Raw genomic sequence first — 18,495 nt, forward strand, 5'->3', positions numbered from 1 at the left:
CTCCCAAATTTAGGGTTTTTGACAGAAAATATTTTATTCAGGCAGTGAACTCTAATTTCTCAGAGTTTTGGAAAACCAGTGTTGCACAATAACCCAAGTGCATCCTCTCTCCTGATATCTCTAAAGTGTGAATCCTGAAATACTCAAACTTATTCTAAAAAGTCTAAAAATTAACAACAATTGTTCTAACTTCTATTGACTTGATATGTTTGTACAGAATAGAAATTTCGGGTTGTCACAAAGAACAAACAACCCAGAAGATACAGAAAAACATTAAAACAGAATCTATATGGGTCCCCGACTGGACTCGTCGAGTCCATGAACGACTCGACGAGTCTGACGAACTGCGCGAGTCAGTCGACGGGTCGGTTCCAATACACCTATAAAAACTCAAAATTCTTTCTAGGGTTTTGTCCAGGCATGTCCATAAAGTCTATTAGAGCAAGAATAACCATCCAAAACAACGCAATTAATACAAAATCAAAACCCTAAAAATTCACTAAACTTCAAAAACGGGTATTCTATAAAATTGATACCTTAGAACATATAAAAATCATGACTTTAACAGAATTATGGAAGAAATTAAGTACCTTTGTTGATAGAATTCGAGAATTTTGAAGAAAATTGAAGAACTTGATGAGTGATTGAGAGAGAAATTAAGAGTGGGTGCACGGCGAGTATGAATGGGATATGATCTCATTAGGGTAAAAACCCTAGTTTTACCAAATGTAAAAATTATTTTTTAATTAATTTTTTTTTCTGTAAATAAAATCGACTCGGCGAGTCTGGTCGCGAATTGAAACTCATCTGGAATCTGAATAGACTCGTCGAGTCAGGGTCAGACTCAGCGAGTCACTTGCAAACAATTCAAAAATTATATCATTTTGTCATTTATTCATATAAAAAAATTTCATTCCACCCCACACTCTCAAGCAGTCATGTTTGATGATTTAGAAGATGAAAATGAAATCCTAAAAACGAAAATCAAACAAAACTAAAATGAGAAAGATTAAAGAAAGCAAACTCTAATAACAAGTTGCCTCCCTCCAAGCGCTTCTTTTTAAGGAGTCGTTAGCTAGACTCCTTCCCATCTATGTTTCTTCATTTTCCTGCATCGGGAATGCACGCCTAATCTTTTGCGGTTTATACTTTGTCTTGTAAGCGTGTATCTTCTTCTTGTAAGCCCGTCTTAATTCTTCTCTCTTTTTCCTTGTGGCATCTTCTTCAATTGCATGCATGTTCCTTTTCCCCACCTTCTTCTTCTTCACCCCATTTGTCCTTCTCCTTCTTTAAACATCATTACTTCATAATTGGTCAAAACTCGAGCTCGAGGTTTGGTTATACATGACTCCATGAATGGGTTATCCGCATCATCTTTCCTAACCGCTGCATTCCCCTCTTCTCCAAAACTTGCCTCCTCTTCAAGTGGAATGTCTTCATCTTCTTGCATTATTGTATCGAGGCACGCTACTTGAACGTGTTGAAAATCACCATATGCTTTAACAATTCCACCTTCTGTTGCTTGATCTTCTAAAGAATTAGGAAAAATCTTCATGTCCAGATCAGGCAAGGGACTGGTAACAAGCAGATCAAGATCATCCAAGTTGCTGAGATTTTCGACTGGACTTGTCGAGTCCGTCGAGTCGAATCGGCGAGTCGGTGTGAATTCCTAACATCCCACCGTGTTTTCTTAATCGGTTCCTTTCAGCAGCTTCTCTATCTCCTCCAAGTCTTTGTCAACATCATCATTTCCTCCAGAAGAGAGTAGAAATTTACTTGGATCTTCTTCTTGTAGGAGTGTAAGTTCTTTTTGTAGTATTTCATCATCCAAATCAATCAAGGAAACTTCTTCTTTTCTTGTGTCTTCTTGCTTAATCTTTGGTAGAGCTTTAAACACTACTGACTCATCTCTTACCCTCAATGTTAGCATGGACTCGCATACGTCTATCAATGCGCATGTGCTATTCAAAAATGGTCTCCCCAAAATAATTGGAATTTTGGGGTCTTCTTCCATGTCAAGCACTACGAAGTCCACAAGGAATACAAATTTGTCCACCTTAATGAGAAGATCTTCATAAACACCTCTTGGACAAATAATCGTCTTATCCGCTAAATGGATCTTCATATTAACAGGCATTGGCTCCGGTAAATTTTGCTTCTTGAAGAAAGAAAAAGGAATTATGTTAATACTTGCACCCGAATCGGTCAATGCTTGAGTGGCAAGTATATTTCCAAATTGGCAAGGAATCGAGATGCTTCCCAAATTGCCCTTCTTTTCTGGTAGTTCATTCAATACTAATTTCGCCACTTCCGCCATATCTTTCCTAGCAGCAAAAAGACCCTTAAGCAAGTTTAAATATTTGTTTGAAGCATTGTTTCAACAAATGGAATGTTGAATTGAAGGACTTTAACATGTTCCATGAATGCTCTGTATGCTTTAACCTTTTCATCAGGTATGGCTCTGATTGGCAATGGCAAAGGAGGTTTGTAAGGCTTTAAGGAAACAACATATTTGTGATCAGGGCATGGACTCGACGAGTCCATTAGAAGGACTCGGCGAGTCTGGTCGGGTTTAGCTGAACTCGAATCTTCTGTCTTTTCTGCATGCACATTAGTTGAGATCTTCTGTGCAGGGGTCATGGGAGTGAAAATTTTTCCATAGCTGGAGGTTATAGCATTCACATTCTCCAATCTCGGATTATTCTCGGTTTCACTTGGAATTCACCCGGTATTCTCTCATTCACTTGATGTGAAAGTTGTCCTAGCTATTTCTCAATGTTGAGAATAGATGCTTGCTAATTTTCAAGTCTAGTTCTGGTCTCTTGTATTGCAGCATCATGATCATTGTGTCTTTTCTGAGACGCGGCTATAAATCTTGTGAACATTTCTTCTAAGTCGGCTCTCTTTTCCACCACCGGTTCTTCCTTTTGATAGAAGCCCCTCTCTTTCTGCCTATATTTCTCCTCCTTTGTCTTTTTGTATTCTTCATACAGAAGCCATTCCTTCTTGGGTTTCCGCCAAGTCGCATCGTATCTATCGCCGCTTGAGTAGAACACTTGCGCCTTCTTGTTTCAATTTTCATCCAAGTCACAATCCTTCGTGAGATGAGATCCTCTATAGTTCTCGCATCCAACTCAAATAGCATGGATTGTTTGATCCATTTTTGTCATCTTTCTATCTAAACTATCGAGCTTAGCCATCATCGCCGTCATGCCATCATTGACCGAGTTCACTACCCCCCAACTTACTTCATTTCTTGGGTTGTGGTACTCTCTAGAATGTTTAGAGAATTCTTCAATTAATTCCTTGATTATTGGGGGTGCCTTCATTGTGAGCGGGCCTTGCGAGTCGAGCAATTGCCTTGTGGTAACATTGACTCCATCATAGAAGATGGAGACTTCTTGTTGGCTATTAAGGTCATGGTGTGGGCAATTTCTGAGAAGACCTTTGCACCTCTCCCACACCTCATAAAGGGACTCTCCGGGTAATTGCTCGAAGTTGGCAATAGCTTTCTTCAACTTGACTATTTTAGAAGGCGGGCAAAAATGGTCTATGAATTCCTCTTTCATCTTAGCCCATGTGGTGACCGACCCGGGGGGAAGTGACTTGAGCCAATCTTTTGCAGCACCCTTGAATGTAATTGGAAGCATACAAAGTAGCTGGGTCTCACGTGATCATTGACTTCATCGAAGTGCTTGTAAGCATCTTTGTGGTCTTTTCCATAGAAAGGAATCTCCTTTAGCTGCGCAAGTATGTGGCCCTTTAGCTCGAAAGTAGCAGTAGCGGGAATTGCAGGTTGCACAAGTCCCGGACCGGTATCGTCACGATCCTCTTCAACCATTCCCCCATAGGGACTTCATCGATGTTAGCCATGATAATAGCTAATTCGTCGTCAAAGTCGGATTCATGCCCGAAAGTGGGGTCTTCTTCTCCTTTGGTTTCGTACTCGGTGTCCTCTTTTATCGGGTCTTCTATTGATATAGAGGCGCTGGAAGCTCCTGATTTGCTGCTCTTCTTCTTGCTGAAAACGGACTTTAGATTCTTTAGTGGCGAGTTCTTTGAAGAAACGGATTCTCCAAGGGATTTTCCTTTGTTCCTCCTTAGTGCGGATTCCGGGTCTTCGAGAGGAGGGACCAGAGGTGTATCAGATCCTCGGGTCATGAAACAACTGCAAATAAAACAAGAAAAATGTGTAAAAAGAACAAAAATAAAATAAAAACTGAAACTGTGAATCAGCGATGGACTCGCCTAGTTGCTTCGAGTGCACTCGGCGAGTTCAAGGCAAAAAAACAGAAAAAAAAAATTCTAATTACTTATTAAAACGAATATTTATTAAAACTTATACTAACTACTAAATTTCCTAACAATTTACTTTGTGTAAGAGAAATCCCACACAAAGGATCGATAAAAATAGAAATTAATGCTAATTTAGAACCGTTCCCCGACAACGGCGCCAAAAACTTGATGTGTGTGAACTCAACTAGTTTTAAACCTACTTTTAATTATAAAATGAACACACAAAGGCAGTGGACCTATCAATTGTGGTAAAGCTAAATAAGTAGGGTATCAAACACAGGAAACGGTAAATTAAAACTAAAGACTAATTTTATCTAAATTAAATAATAAATAGGGGTTTTCTCTAGTTTTACAAGACTAGAAACTTACTACTATTACTTAGACTAAAAACTAGAAAATCAAAGATTTAACTAAATTCAATAACGAAAGGAACTTCTGTTTAGTTCAACCCAATTGATCCTATGGTTGATATTATGGTAATAGTGCAATGGATTAATTCTTCTATTGGCTACCGATTCAAGTGATTAGATTCACGTTCGCTGCACTAATCCTTAGAGAACAAACTAAATCAAACAGTGGCCAGTTGTCTAATTTAATTTAATTCACTAGATTATTTATTCGGGTTAATTTAGACTTATAATAGCTAACTAATTTGGTCCTTTAGTTAACCTCTTGTTGATGGTCATCACACAAGCTCACACATGAATTTACCTAATTTTCTATTAATTCTAGTTTCACGTTCATTAATCCTAGACATATGATAAAGTGGTCACATAAACATATGAGGTTGACAATTAAAAGATGTTCATACTATTTAATTATCTTCCTATTAACAGAAAAAATAGTTATCATTCACACACAAGGTTTTTTAACAAGCTAAAATCAACAAAATCACCAATATTGAATTAATCCTACCATAAATCAAACCATAGTTTCAACATTGTATCCCCAAACAGAAGTTTAAGAGTTTTAGCTCATGATTGAGGTAATTAACAGCAATAAAACGAATTCTAAATGTCTAACCATGATTGAAAACAATAGATTAAGTAGAATGATGAGAATTTGCCTCAAATCACCTTCGGAATTGAATTCTAGGTTGTATCTTCGATCTCTAGGATTCTTCTTACACTCCAATCGCATCTCTTCTCTCCAAAAAGGTTCCAGAATACCTTATGTCGATCTGGATAGCTGTTTTTATAGATTCGAACCGACTCGCCGAGTCCAAGACCGACTCGTCGAGTCCATACCTTAATTTCCGTACACGATAAGTCACGGAGTCTTTATCCTCTCGAATCTTCGATGCTACTCGCCGAGTACCATGTATTTTTATCCTTTTTCTTCTTTGTTCAACTCCCGAGCTCCCAACCGCTTCTCTTGCTTCCTTTTGCTTCTGAGCTTCGCTTTTGGACTAAAAACACAATTCAAACACTTTTAAGTATCTTTTGTCCATGATATGCAATAAATTAGCTAATAAATGATAAAAATCTATACTTAATATGAGGCTAAATATGCAAATATCTGATGCAATTCAGTAATTTTAGCATATAACCTCTTTGCATAATTACAGTAAATATTACGCTGTTTAACAAGCATGATATTGTCCATTTGAATCGAATCCCTATTAATTAAAAATTAGTAATTCTTAAATCTAAAGCTTCTATCACACCCGTCTTTTCCTGTAATTTGTTTTTCGCATCATAGTAAAGGGACTTGGACAGTTTTGCATCACTACTCGTGGAGATTAACACGTCATTAAGATAAGCGCAAGTATTATCAAATTCAGCTAAAACATCATTATAAGAAGATGATGGAATTTTAAATGAGTTAAGAATATCACATACCTTGGCAGTCATTGGTGATTTTGTTGACTCATTGGGACATGAAACACCATCCATTTATTTCTTATTAACTCATCTCTTCTACATTCACTTTTTCCTCATTATCTTCCTCCAGCTTTGCGTACATGGCTCCGTGAGTCACATTTCGCATCTCATCGTCATCATAACCAGAAGACTAAATCTAGTGTGTGCCCTCTTACTCATCTCCTCCTCTATCCATCAAGGAAATTCCCTTTGTTTGAGCACAAATTTATTCTATCTTTTCAATGTAGTATGCTTCTTCCTTGACTTTCTCCTTCTTTTATTCCTTTTTTCTGAGCATGCGGTCCTTTGCTAGATGGTTTGACCCATTACAGTAGTTACAGTTGTACTCAAAGTCACCATTTAGCTTCAACTCCTTATTCTCAACCAAGTTCTTCACATCTTTCTTTTCTTCCTTGGACTCGACCTTCACATTCTTTCAAATCAAACTTTTTCCCTTGCACTCATTGATATTTTTAAACTTCGGATTGAATGGCTTCTTGAATAATTTCTTCACTTTGTTGCTTGAGTAGTAAGCAATAGCTTCATCATCAGAGTCAAACAGAAAACCTTCTTCCTCAAGTTTATCTTCTTCAACAGATTCGACTTAAGATTCCTTGGCAGTCACTTTCAACATTAGTGCAAATGGTCCTCCTAAACTTAACTTTCCTTCTTTACCAATTTAATTTATCTCACTTTCATGAGCTTTCAGAACATTATACATATTTCCTAATGAATAACCATCAAAACTTTCTTAAGTTTTGATCATGAGACTAATGTTTCTTCATTGTTTTCTAAATCCCATTAGAAAAGTAAGATTGAACTCCAAGGACGAACGAGTCATATGTATCGAGAACATTTGAATACCAGTTTGTTTAATCGATCATAGTAAGACTTGATTGATTCATTGTCCTTCTGCTTGAACTTACTTAATTCCAACAAACACTGATTCACGGAACTTTTCTTTGTTTCTACCCTGATACTTTTCCTTCAATATATCCCTTATCTCCTTTATAGTTTTACAACTTCGGACATAACTGTAAACTACTAGTGGAAGAGCACCACGTAGTTTACGAAGATATTTCTTTTCATTCACCTTCATCTTCTTTCCTTGAGTGATCATGTCTTCATTTGTACCAGCTGAACAAATGTTGACTAACATCCCATGATTGAATTATCCAATGTTGATACATCTCATAAGATATTTATCAATTGCATTGAGATTCTTCCATCCTATTAGCCAACTGTTCATAATACTAGGGAATCAACATCGGAATCTTAGTTGAAGATCCGAGCAGGTAAGAGAAGTTCGTCATTGTGTTCAGATTGAAGTTCACCATTGTAAGAAATTTTTGAAGAAATAGGATTTTTAGTTTTAAAACGAGATTTAGGAAGGTAATTAAACAAATACTGATTGGAAATAAATCAATCTAACACAGAGAGTGCATAATCTATTCACAACAATTGATCAAATATATTTTCCTTATTCAATTTGCAGAAGTTTTTGAATTGGAATAAGCAATTCAAAAAATATGAAAAAACAAGAAAACTAAAATTGATTGGATGAATCATGCTTTAATACCGATTGATGTGTGTTAGGTTTGATTACGAACACAATAGATTCAAGAAAAACAATTAAGAACACAATATGTAAATATAAACTGGTTGGCTCGTATTATGTCTGAAGAGTGTACAAAGTATCGAGCGTTTTACAATGAAAAGTTCTCGAAAGTTATCCTCTACAGTACTACTTACCCTATTTATAGAGTACAACAGACACAACAAAAAATACAAGGACTAAACATTCTGGCTTCGAATACAAACAGTGCCCTGTAAATATATAGAGAGTCGAAATCATTTGGATTTCGACTCCTTACAGACTTAAACCAATTCGACTCCTCACTATAAACGTTTCGACCCCTTCAATACTATCGATTTTACTACCTTAATACTTAATTTTGAGTTTTCTTATTTCAATTTTTTCTAAATTTGTAACTAAATCCCTTGATTGGTAATGTTTTAGACGAAATAGAGTACTCATTGGTGCTATAAAAGCTTACTAAAACATCGCTATGTGGTTATTGTGTTGGAAATTAGACAAAAAAATAGGCTTCCGAATCTGCTGTTCTTCGTGTTCTTGGAGCACGTCGTGCAAATACATGTGCGTCGCGTACACTCGCATGCACCGCGCACCTTTACACGTGTGGTCCATTTCAACACCAAATGCAATATTTATCTTATCTATTTGTTCCTAATTTTCCATTTTCCTATTTTTCTACAGGTATGTCGAGACGAGGTCGTCAGGCGGCAGGTCGGTTACCTCATAACTAGCCATCACATCTGTTTTTACAGTTCCCCGATGATCTTGCCGACCGGACTTCCTATTGATGGGTTTTGTGACAACCCGAAATTTCTATTATGTACAAACATATAAAGTCAATAGAAGTCAGAAAAGTTGCTGTTAATTTTCAGACTTTTTAGAATAAGTTTGAGTATTTCCAGATTCACACTTTAATGATATCAGGAGAGAGGATGCACTTGGGTTATTTGGAAACACTGGTATTCCAAAACTCTGAGAAATTAGAGTTCACTACCTGAATAAAATATTTTCTGCCAAAAACCCTAAATTTGGGAGTCTATATATATATATATATATATATATATATATATATATATATATATATATATATATATATATATATATATATATATATATATATATATATATATATATATATATGAGAACTTGTCATTATTAACACTTTTTCCAAAAAAAACTCAAGATCCAAACCATTTCTCTCTCAAGTATCATCCAAAAGATTTTCAAGATCTTCAAACTAGTAAGTGATTCTAGCTTTCTTAAGTGATTATATGCTTTGATCTAGTGTTTTAACACACTTCTAACCTTGAAATCATTCAAAAAGGTTGATTCTTCCATTTTCACCAAGAACACACACTAGTGTTCTTGGACTTTTAGCTCATTTCAAGCTTCCATATAGTAAGTACTTCTATCCTAGAGTCTTATAAAGCTTGTTATACATCTTTACATCAAGAAAATGTCCCAAGAACACCAAGAACAAGGTGTTCACGGTTCAAGAAGTTCTTGAACCGTAAACACCAAGTTAAGGTGCCAAACGGTGCCTTAGGGTGCCTTAGTCCTTCACAAGCCTTAGAAACATGTCTAAATCCTTCCTTGATGTGTTTAAGACCATGAAAAGCACCAAAATCTCTCATTTATATGTGTTTACGGTTTGGGGATCTCCCAAAACCGTAAACACCCCAAAGTATGTATAAATCTCCTTAGTAACTAAAAGGACTTTAAAACCCCCAAAATACCATAAACATTATCAGTTTACGGTAGTAAACTCAAAGGAAAATGGTTTAGGGACCGTAAACTCCAAATAGGAGTGAAAGGGTGCCCTAGTTCCTTCCTTAGTCACATACTTCAAGTAGAAAAGCTTCTAGGGACTTTTAAGGCTTCAAACAACAAATGGTCAAAAGTGTGTGATCTTACGGCCGTAAACTCAAGGGTTTACGACCGTAAACTCTTTTGGTTGTGACCGCCAAACCGTAAACTCCCTAATGGAGTTTTCCTTGAACCCCAAGCACACTAGCCTTTCCCTACAACACATAGATGCAGTCCTTGGGACTTATAACACTTGTATAAGGTGTTTAGCATGTCCTAGGGTGTCTTGACTTTGTTTATTAGTTGTTTAAAGACTAATTGGATACATATATGTGATATTATATGTTAACTAGGATCATAGAGTGTGATCAAGACTTCTCTTGACACCTAGCAACCCTACATCTTCAGTTCATCCGTACCACTCACTACATGTGAGTTCCTACCCCTTAATCAATGGTTTAAATGTTTTTAAATGCTTTTATGGGGGGAATACAAGTTGAATACTTATAGTTATTATATCAATCACATGTGATTAATAATTACCAAACTAGTAGTTTGCTTACTGTTCAAACTGGTTATTAAACTGTTTTGCTTCAAATTGTTTTACAAATTCTTTTACTTGTCAAATAGTTTTACTTAAACTCTTTTATACTTATTATCAAATGCATGCCTATGTATGTATAGTTATATAAGTAATGTTTAAAGGGCTTAGGAAGGCTAGCTCGCTTTATCTCCTTTTCCTCGTTGGGATGTGGCTGTAGGGCATCGGCTATCCGTCCGAAGGTCGTCTATCTATTAGTTATATATTATGTATACATATATAGACATAAAAGTTCTTTCAATCAGTTCCATACCTTTGGGTAGCAAGGGTTTACAATCATGATAATACATTACTATTAAGCTACCATAGGGGTAGTACAGGAAGATACTAATACTATTACTAGAAAAATGAAACATACATTGAGTCAATTCATTCCTGAGTCAATACTAGTAGTACACACAGTACATTACTATACATGCTAGATAGAGAGAGAACACACATTATAGCTAGCACACGCAGACCATTACAATACATACAGGCTAGACAGAGAAAGAGTACACTTTACAGTTATCACATTCATTTCATATACATTCATGCAGTTATGTGAACCATTAAACGGGTCATGGCACTTCCTGCCATGACCGTGTTTGTATCCAGGATATCCTTAATTGGGGAGCGTATGAGTTTGCGTATAGATCTGTATTGGATTGACTATCCTACACCTTGTTGCTCGATACAGTGGGACTTGCAACTCTACGGGTGCCAAATGTCTTTTCTTACGGCGTCTTACATCGTCGTTTTACTAGAGTCAGTAGCAGGATAAAGGTCGATCACATGTTACTTTAAACGCATTTTGTTTTTAAGGTAGTTAGTACAACAGTAGTCACTTATTATAAATACTACAATACTACGATATTTTCCGATTACATTCACTTTGTGAATATTCACACGATGCATGGTAATGTAAAAACTATATTTTTGGTTAATGATAGTCGGATTTGGGAAAATACACACTCATACAAGAGGCATACACACAGACACTAGATGTCTTAGTAGAAGGCTACCATTAGTAAAAAACGTAGGGTTTTCTAGGAGAGTTCAAACATATTACAAAATATTGTACAAAACATATTACAAAACATCTTACAAATGATTTCATACAAACACAGACGTTAATATACTTATGATCCCACCAGATTTAAGCTGATACTCGCTTTCAAAATAACTTGTATTCTCAGGTCACCAATAGACAGGTACATGTGCCAGGTTTTGAGAAGATGGAGTTCGTTCAAGACTCATCTTTTATTTTGATATGTATATTTTGGTGTCTATAAAACTTGATAGAACACACATGTATGAAATTGTATTATTAATGCAATGGATGATGTTGTTGCTTGTTTACTATTATTCATTGTTGTGATATTGTACATGACGTCCTCCGCCCCAGAACGTTTCCGTCGTTCATGGTTTTGGGGTGTGACAGATTGGTATCAGAGCATTGTTTATAGTGAATTGAGTATATCAACCCATAAAAGATATACTAACTATAAATACATTGGGATTAAAATACTCTGACCTAGAGTTTATACTTTAAATATTAAAAAATTTAATTAAGTATACGTGCCTGCATTCATACGAAAATTAGTGTCAGTAAGACAGTACAAAAGTATTACGACTGTTGGGTAGCACAAGTAGACTTAGAGACATATAGTCAAAACTGGGAAGATATAGCCTGATCAACTATATTATCCGAGGAATGACTAGCATGTGGCTAAGTGTGGTTGTGAGGTTGCAACAAGTCTAAAAACTTACCCACAATACCACAATAAGAACAATAGAACCTAAACTTAAAATACTATAGGAGTATTTTGCATTAATATAAGTTACTTATGTGCTAGATTCTTATACCTCTCTTCTCGCGTAGATTTAATAGCTGGATTCCACATTCCCGGAGACCCGTACTATCCCAACCACGACAATGCAGGATGGCTGGAAGAAGAACCCGAAGATGATCACCCAATTCCCTTGGATGATCATGAAGCTGAAGGCTTTTCTGATGGTTCTGAATCAGAGCCAGAAGTCAACAACCTGCCCCCAGCTGATCAAAACCCAGACCCTCGCCCAACATTTCAAGGACCCACACCCCTGTGGGCCACAAACTTGAATACATGGAGCCAGGAACAGGGTCAACCTATCCCCTACAATGGAGACAGAAGTTTCTACAACCTCACTGAGGGAGGTTCTGCTGACAGAGTCCTACCCGTCATGGTTCGTAGGATTTCTCGGAACACGATACTAGGTCAATCATCTATCAATCGAGTCTTGGAGATTGATGCCAACTCTGGCGTTAACACTGTCTGCATTCGCCAAGTAGAGTCTGCTCATGAAAGGGCTCTGGTTCACAATGCAGCTCTTCGGAGGGAACTCCCTGAAACCCGAGCTGAAGTCAGAGAACTTCGAGCCTAGCAAGCAAGAATTAATAGGCACATGACGGACATAGAACGTCTCCTGTCGGGATCAAGAACTCACTCTGGTAGTTCTCATCGCCGATAGATTCTCATCAACTTCTCTCTTTTGGATATAACCTAGTTATGTAAAAACTCTGGTCTAATTCCCTATCTTTGTAAATCATAGGCCTGTTAGGTCTTGGTTAGGTTGTAATTCTGTCAAAAATTTCCCATTTTGGTTGATGTAAGGCCTCCTTCTGTTGGCCGTTTTTCCCGAACTTGTTAAATCTGTAATTCCAGTAATACTGACAGGTACCTAATCTTAAGGGAGTTATTATCCAAATGTGATCATCTATTAGTGCTAGATTTTCATTCAATCGTATTGTTGGGCTATGAAGAGTTAGTCCATGAGTTATTCTCATCAATCCTTCCATTAAATTCTTATCAATGTCTTCATGTTCATAAACTTATAGATTAAAGATGCCGCGTCGCAGAAATCCAAGGAGAAACCTCAATAACGAAACACCACCTCCTCAACCACCTACTCCTCAGTTTGACATGACAGCCTTGAATGCTGCTGTAGTTGCAGCTGTGGCTACAGCCATGACTCAATATCATTCATCTGGTTCCACTGGAGGAGGAACCTCTGTCCTGTTAACTCATGGTCAAATCCCGGTGCGCTTGAAAGAGTGCTCATACAAGGACTTCACCAACTGCAAGCCATTGTCCTTCAAGGGGACTGGCGGAGTCATTGCCCTCTCGCAATTGTTCGAGAAAACCGATTCGGTTTTCGAAATCTGCTCTTGTCCCAAGGAGAGCAAGGTGAAGTTCGCTGCTTGCACCTTCGAAACGAAAGCCTTAACGTGGTGGAACAGCCATGTTAAGTCACTATCTCTTATAGTGGCAAATGCTATGGGCTGGGAAACTTTAAAAGACCTCATGATTGAGGAGTACTGCCTGAGGGGCGAGATTTAGAAGTTAGAGGAAGAGCTATGGAGCCTAACCATGAAGGGCTCCAATGTAGTCGCCTACACCGCTAGATTCTGCGAGCTGGTGGCCCTCTGTCCCAACATGATTCCTTCGGAGGGAAAGAAAATCAAGAGATACATATGGGGGCTGGTGCCACCAAACTAGGGAAATGTTTTGGCATCACACCCTACTACATTCGATAGTGCCAAATGGTTGGCACAATGGCTCATAAACCATGGGGTTCGTACCCCGGCCGCAACAACTACCCTGGCCATCTCAGAACCTGCAAGAACTGCTGACTCCAAGCAGAAGTTTTAGGATGACAACAAGAAGGCTAAGGCTGCCAAAAAGCAGCAGGTCGTGGCAGTACATGCTGCGATAGCACCTGCCGCTGCTGCTCCGGTAAAGTAGTACGCTGGAAGTTTGCCTAAGTGCAACAAGTGCAACTTCCATCACGTTGGCGCCTGCCAGGAGATGCAGTGTCTGAACTGCAACAGGAAGGGGCACACTGCCAGTTTCTGTAAAGCTCCGGTGAAGCCAATCAACCAAGCCCCCGGTGCTAGAGTGGGCCAAACTTGCTACGGATAGGACGAGGTAGGCCACTTCAAAAGAAACTGCCCGAATGCAGGATTTGCCGGTGGAGTGGCTAGAGTTCTAGCCATAGGCCATGAGGAAGCGGTTGCCGACCCTACAGTGGTCACTGGTACGTTCCTCCTCGATAACTCTTATGCATGCATTCTATTTGATAGTGGAGCAGAGACGAGTTTCGTGAACCAAAAATTTGCTCATTTACTTAAGCAAAAATCATGAGCACTTAATGAACCGTTCACTACAGAAATGGATAATGGAAAGACAGAGAGCACTAGCAGTATGTTAATAGGGTGTACCCGAACTTTAGATAGCTATTCATTTTCGATCGATCTCATGCAGGTCTCAATTAAAAGTTTTGATGTCATTATCAGCATGGATTGGTTGAGCCTTCATCGAGCCGATATCATGTGTTACGAAAAGGCTGTTCGCCTTAATCTGCTGCCTGGTGAAACCTTATTAGTTTATGGCAACAAACCTGACACGAACCTTTGTATCATCTCGAGCATTCAAGCTCAGAAATTCTTGCGAAAGGAATTTCGTGCATTCCTTGCTCATGTGGTTGATGTGAGCCAAGAAACGAAGGACATTCAAAACATTCCAGTAGTACGCGACTTTCCCGACATCTTTCTAGAAGAACTCCCAGGATTACCTCCGCAACGTCAAGTCGAGTTCCGAATCGACTTAGTTCCAGGAGCTACCCCCGTAGCCAAACTGCCCTATCATCTAGTACCTGCAGAGATGCAAGAACTATCCGGTCAAGTTAATGAACTGCTCAGCAAGGGCTTTATAAGACCAAGCTTCTCACCCTGGGGAGCTCCAGTCTTGTTCGTCAAGAAGAACGATGGATCGTTTTTTATGTGCATCGACTACAGGGAGCTCAACAAGCTGACCGTCAAAAATCATTATACGTAGCCTCGTATTGACGATTTATTTGACCAACTTCAAGGGGAGAACTTCTTTTCAAAAATCGACTTGAGATCCAGATATCACCAACTACGAGTGCTAGGGGAGGATGTTCCAAAGACAGCCTTCCGAACTCGTTATGGGCACTACGAATTCGTAATGATGCCGTTCGGATTGACAAACACGCCCGCTATATTCATGGACTTAATGAATAGGGTGTGTCGTCCTTACTTTGATCATTTCATCATCGTCTTCATCGATGACATACTTATCTACTCTCGAAGTAAGGAGGAGCATAGTCAACATCTGCGACAATTCCTCGAAACATTACGTTCAGAGAAACTCTACGCGAGTTCTCGAAATGCAAATTTTGGATTCGACGATTCAAATTCTTAGGGAACGTGGTTAGCGAAGAGGGTATACACGTGGACCCTTCCAAAATCAAGGCCATTGAGAACTGGTCAGCACCGAAGACGCCTACATAAATTCGTCAATTTCTACGCCTCGCTGGCTACTATCGCAGGTTCATTCAGAACTTCTCCCGCATTGTGAAGCCTCTTACAACACTTACCAAGAAGGGCGTGGCCTTTGACTGGAAAGAGAAGCAGGAAACAGCGTTTCAAACGCTCAAACGAGCCTTGTGCGCCGCACCAATACTATCCCTTCCTGAAGGAATAGAAGACTTCGTGGTCTATTGCGATGCGTCGAATCAAGGACTCGGATGTGTTCTGATGCAACGAGGTAAGGTCATCGCCTATGCCTCGAGACAGCTAAAGACACATGAGGTCAACTACACGACCCACGATCTTGAACTAGGAGCAGTTGTGTTTGCTCTGAAGATGTGGAGACATTACTTGTACGGAACGAAAAGCACTATCTTTACAGACCACAAGAGCTTACAATACATATTCGACCACAAGGAGCTCAACATGAGATAACGACGGTGGGTCGAGCTACTCAGTGATTACCAATGCGAAATTCGTAATCATCCAGGTAAAGCCAACGTAGTAGCTAACGCCCTGAGTCGGAAGGAATATTCTGGTCGTAGAGTCAAATCATTGACTATGATTATCCATTCACACTTGTCCACACAAATTAAGGTAGCTCAGCTCAACGCTTTGAAGCTTGAAAATGTGACGGGTGAATCCCTAAGAGGGATGGATAAGAACTTGGAGGTTAAGGGTGGCGAAGCTTATTATTTCATGGACCGGATCTGGACCCCGAAACTAGGTGGGTTCAGAGACTTGGTCATGAACGAGGCGCACAACACTCATTATTCCGTGCACCCGGAATCAGATAAGATGTATCTAGATCTCAAAAAGTTATACTGGTGGCCTAACATGAAAGCATAGATTGCTACCTTCGTGAGTAAATGCCTTACTTGCGCAAAGGTCAAGGTCGAATACCAGAAACCCTCCGGTCTATTACAATAGCCTGAGATACTAGAATGGAAGTGGGAGCCGATAACTATGGATTTCATAACCAAGTTGCCCAAGACAACGGGTGGACTTGATACCATATGGGTCATCGTCGACAGATTGACCAAGTCTGCACACTTCTTACCGATCAAAGAAACAGACAAGACGGAGAAACTTACAAGAACTTACATTAGGGAGATTGTACGACTGCATGGTGTTCCCTTATCCATTATCTCGTACAGAGATAGTAGATTCTCTTCAAGGTTCTGGCAGCCGTTACAATGTTCCTTAGGAACTAGACTGGACATGAGTACAGCCTATCATCCACAGACCGACGGGAAAAGTGAGAGAACTATCCAAACCTTGGAAGATATGTTGCGAGCCTATGTGATCAACTTTGGGAAAGCATGGGATACTCATTTACCCCTTATCGAATCTTTCTACAAAAACAGTTATCACACGAGCATAAAGGTTGCTCCATTCGAGGCCATATAAGGCCGAAAGTACAGATCCCCTCTGTGCTGGGCTGAGGTGGGTGATACCCAGTTAGCTAAAGGACAAGTTCATGAAAGCACTCTCATAGGTCCGGAGATCATACTTGAAACGACAGAGAAGATTGTTCAGATTCGTGAACGATTGAAAGCCTCCGGAGACCGATAGAAAAGCTACGCAGATAAACGTAGGAAACCGTTGGAATTCCAGGTGGGTGACCGTGTTCTATTGAAGGTCTCACCCTGGAAGGGATTGATACGCTTCAGAAAGCGTGGAAAGCTAAATCCAAGGTACATTGGGCCTTTCGAGATTCTCGCAAGAATCGGCCCTGTAGCTTACAAACTTAACTTAACGTGCGAACTCAGTAACGTACATTCTACCTTCCACGTATCGAACTTGAAAAAGTGTCTGTCCGACGAGACTCTTGTTATTCCACTCGACGAGATCGAGATCAACGAGAGCCTCAACTTCGTGGAGGAACCAGTAGAGATCATGGATCGAGAGGTCAAGCAAACAAAACAAAGCCGTATCCCGATAGTGAAGGTTCGCTTGAACGCCAAGCGAGGACCGGAATTCACTTGGGAGCATGAGGATCGGATGAAACTGAAATATCCTCATCTTTTTACTTAGTTATTTGTAACTACTTATTTGCTTAAATTCTAATTTCGGGACGAAATTCCTTCTAAGGAGGGGATGATGTGACAACCCGAAATTTCTATTATGTACAAACATATCAAGTCAATAGAAGTTAGAACAGTTGCAGTTAATTTTCAGACTTTTTAGAATAAGTTTGAGTATTTCAGGATTCACACTTTAGTGATATCAGGAGAGAGGATGCACTTAGGTTATTATGCAACACTGGTATTCCAAAACTCTGAGAAATTCAAGTTCACTGCCTGAATAAAATATTTTCTGCCAAAAACCCTAAATTTGGGAGTATATATATATATATATATATATATATATATATATATATATATATATATATATATGAGAAGTTGTCATTATTTACACTTTTTCCAAAAAAAAAAACTCAAGATCCAAACCATTTCTCTCTCAAGTATCATCCAAAAGATTTTCAAGATCTTCAAACTAGTAAGTGATTCTAGCTTTCTTAAATGATTATATGCTTTGATCTAGTTTTTTAACACACTTCTAACCGTGAAATCATTCCAAAAGGTTGATTCTTCCATTTTCACCAAGAACACCAAGAACACACACTAGTGTTCTTGGACTTTTAGCTCATTTCAAGCTTCCATATAGTAAGTACTTCTATCCTAGAGTCTTATACAGCTTGTTATACATCTTTACATCAACAAAAATGTCCCAAGAACACCAAGAACAAGGTGTTCATGGCTTAGGAAGTTCTTGAATCGTAAACACCAAGTTAAGGTGCTAAAGGGTGCCTTAGGGTGCCTTAGTCCTTCACAAGCCTTAGAAACATGTCTAAATTCTTTCTTGATGTGTTTAAGCGCATGACAAGCAACAAAATCTCTCATTTATATGTGTTTACGGTTTGGGATCTCCCAAAACCGTAAACACCCCAAAGTATGTATAAATGTCCCATATTCCT

General features: G+C 38.8%; 1 non-coding gene across 1 annotated transcript; it reads left to right on the forward strand.

Moving 5' to 3' along the window:
• The first annotated feature begins 3,414 nt into the window (after positions 1–3,414).
• On the forward strand, positions 3,415–3,521 carry LOC111876615 (small nucleolar RNA R71). The gene has a single exon (XR_002845064.1). It is a non-coding gene; the product is annotated as a small nucleolar RNA R71 (small nucleolar RNA).
• The last annotated feature ends 14,974 nt before the right edge of the window (positions 3,522–18,495 follow it).

This window comes from Lactuca sativa, chromosome 5, assembly GCF_002870075.4.
Source record: "Lactuca sativa cultivar Salinas chromosome 5, Lsat_Salinas_v11, whole genome shotgun sequence".
NCBI lineage: Eukaryota > Viridiplantae > Streptophyta > Magnoliopsida > Asterales > Asteraceae > Lactuca > Lactuca sativa.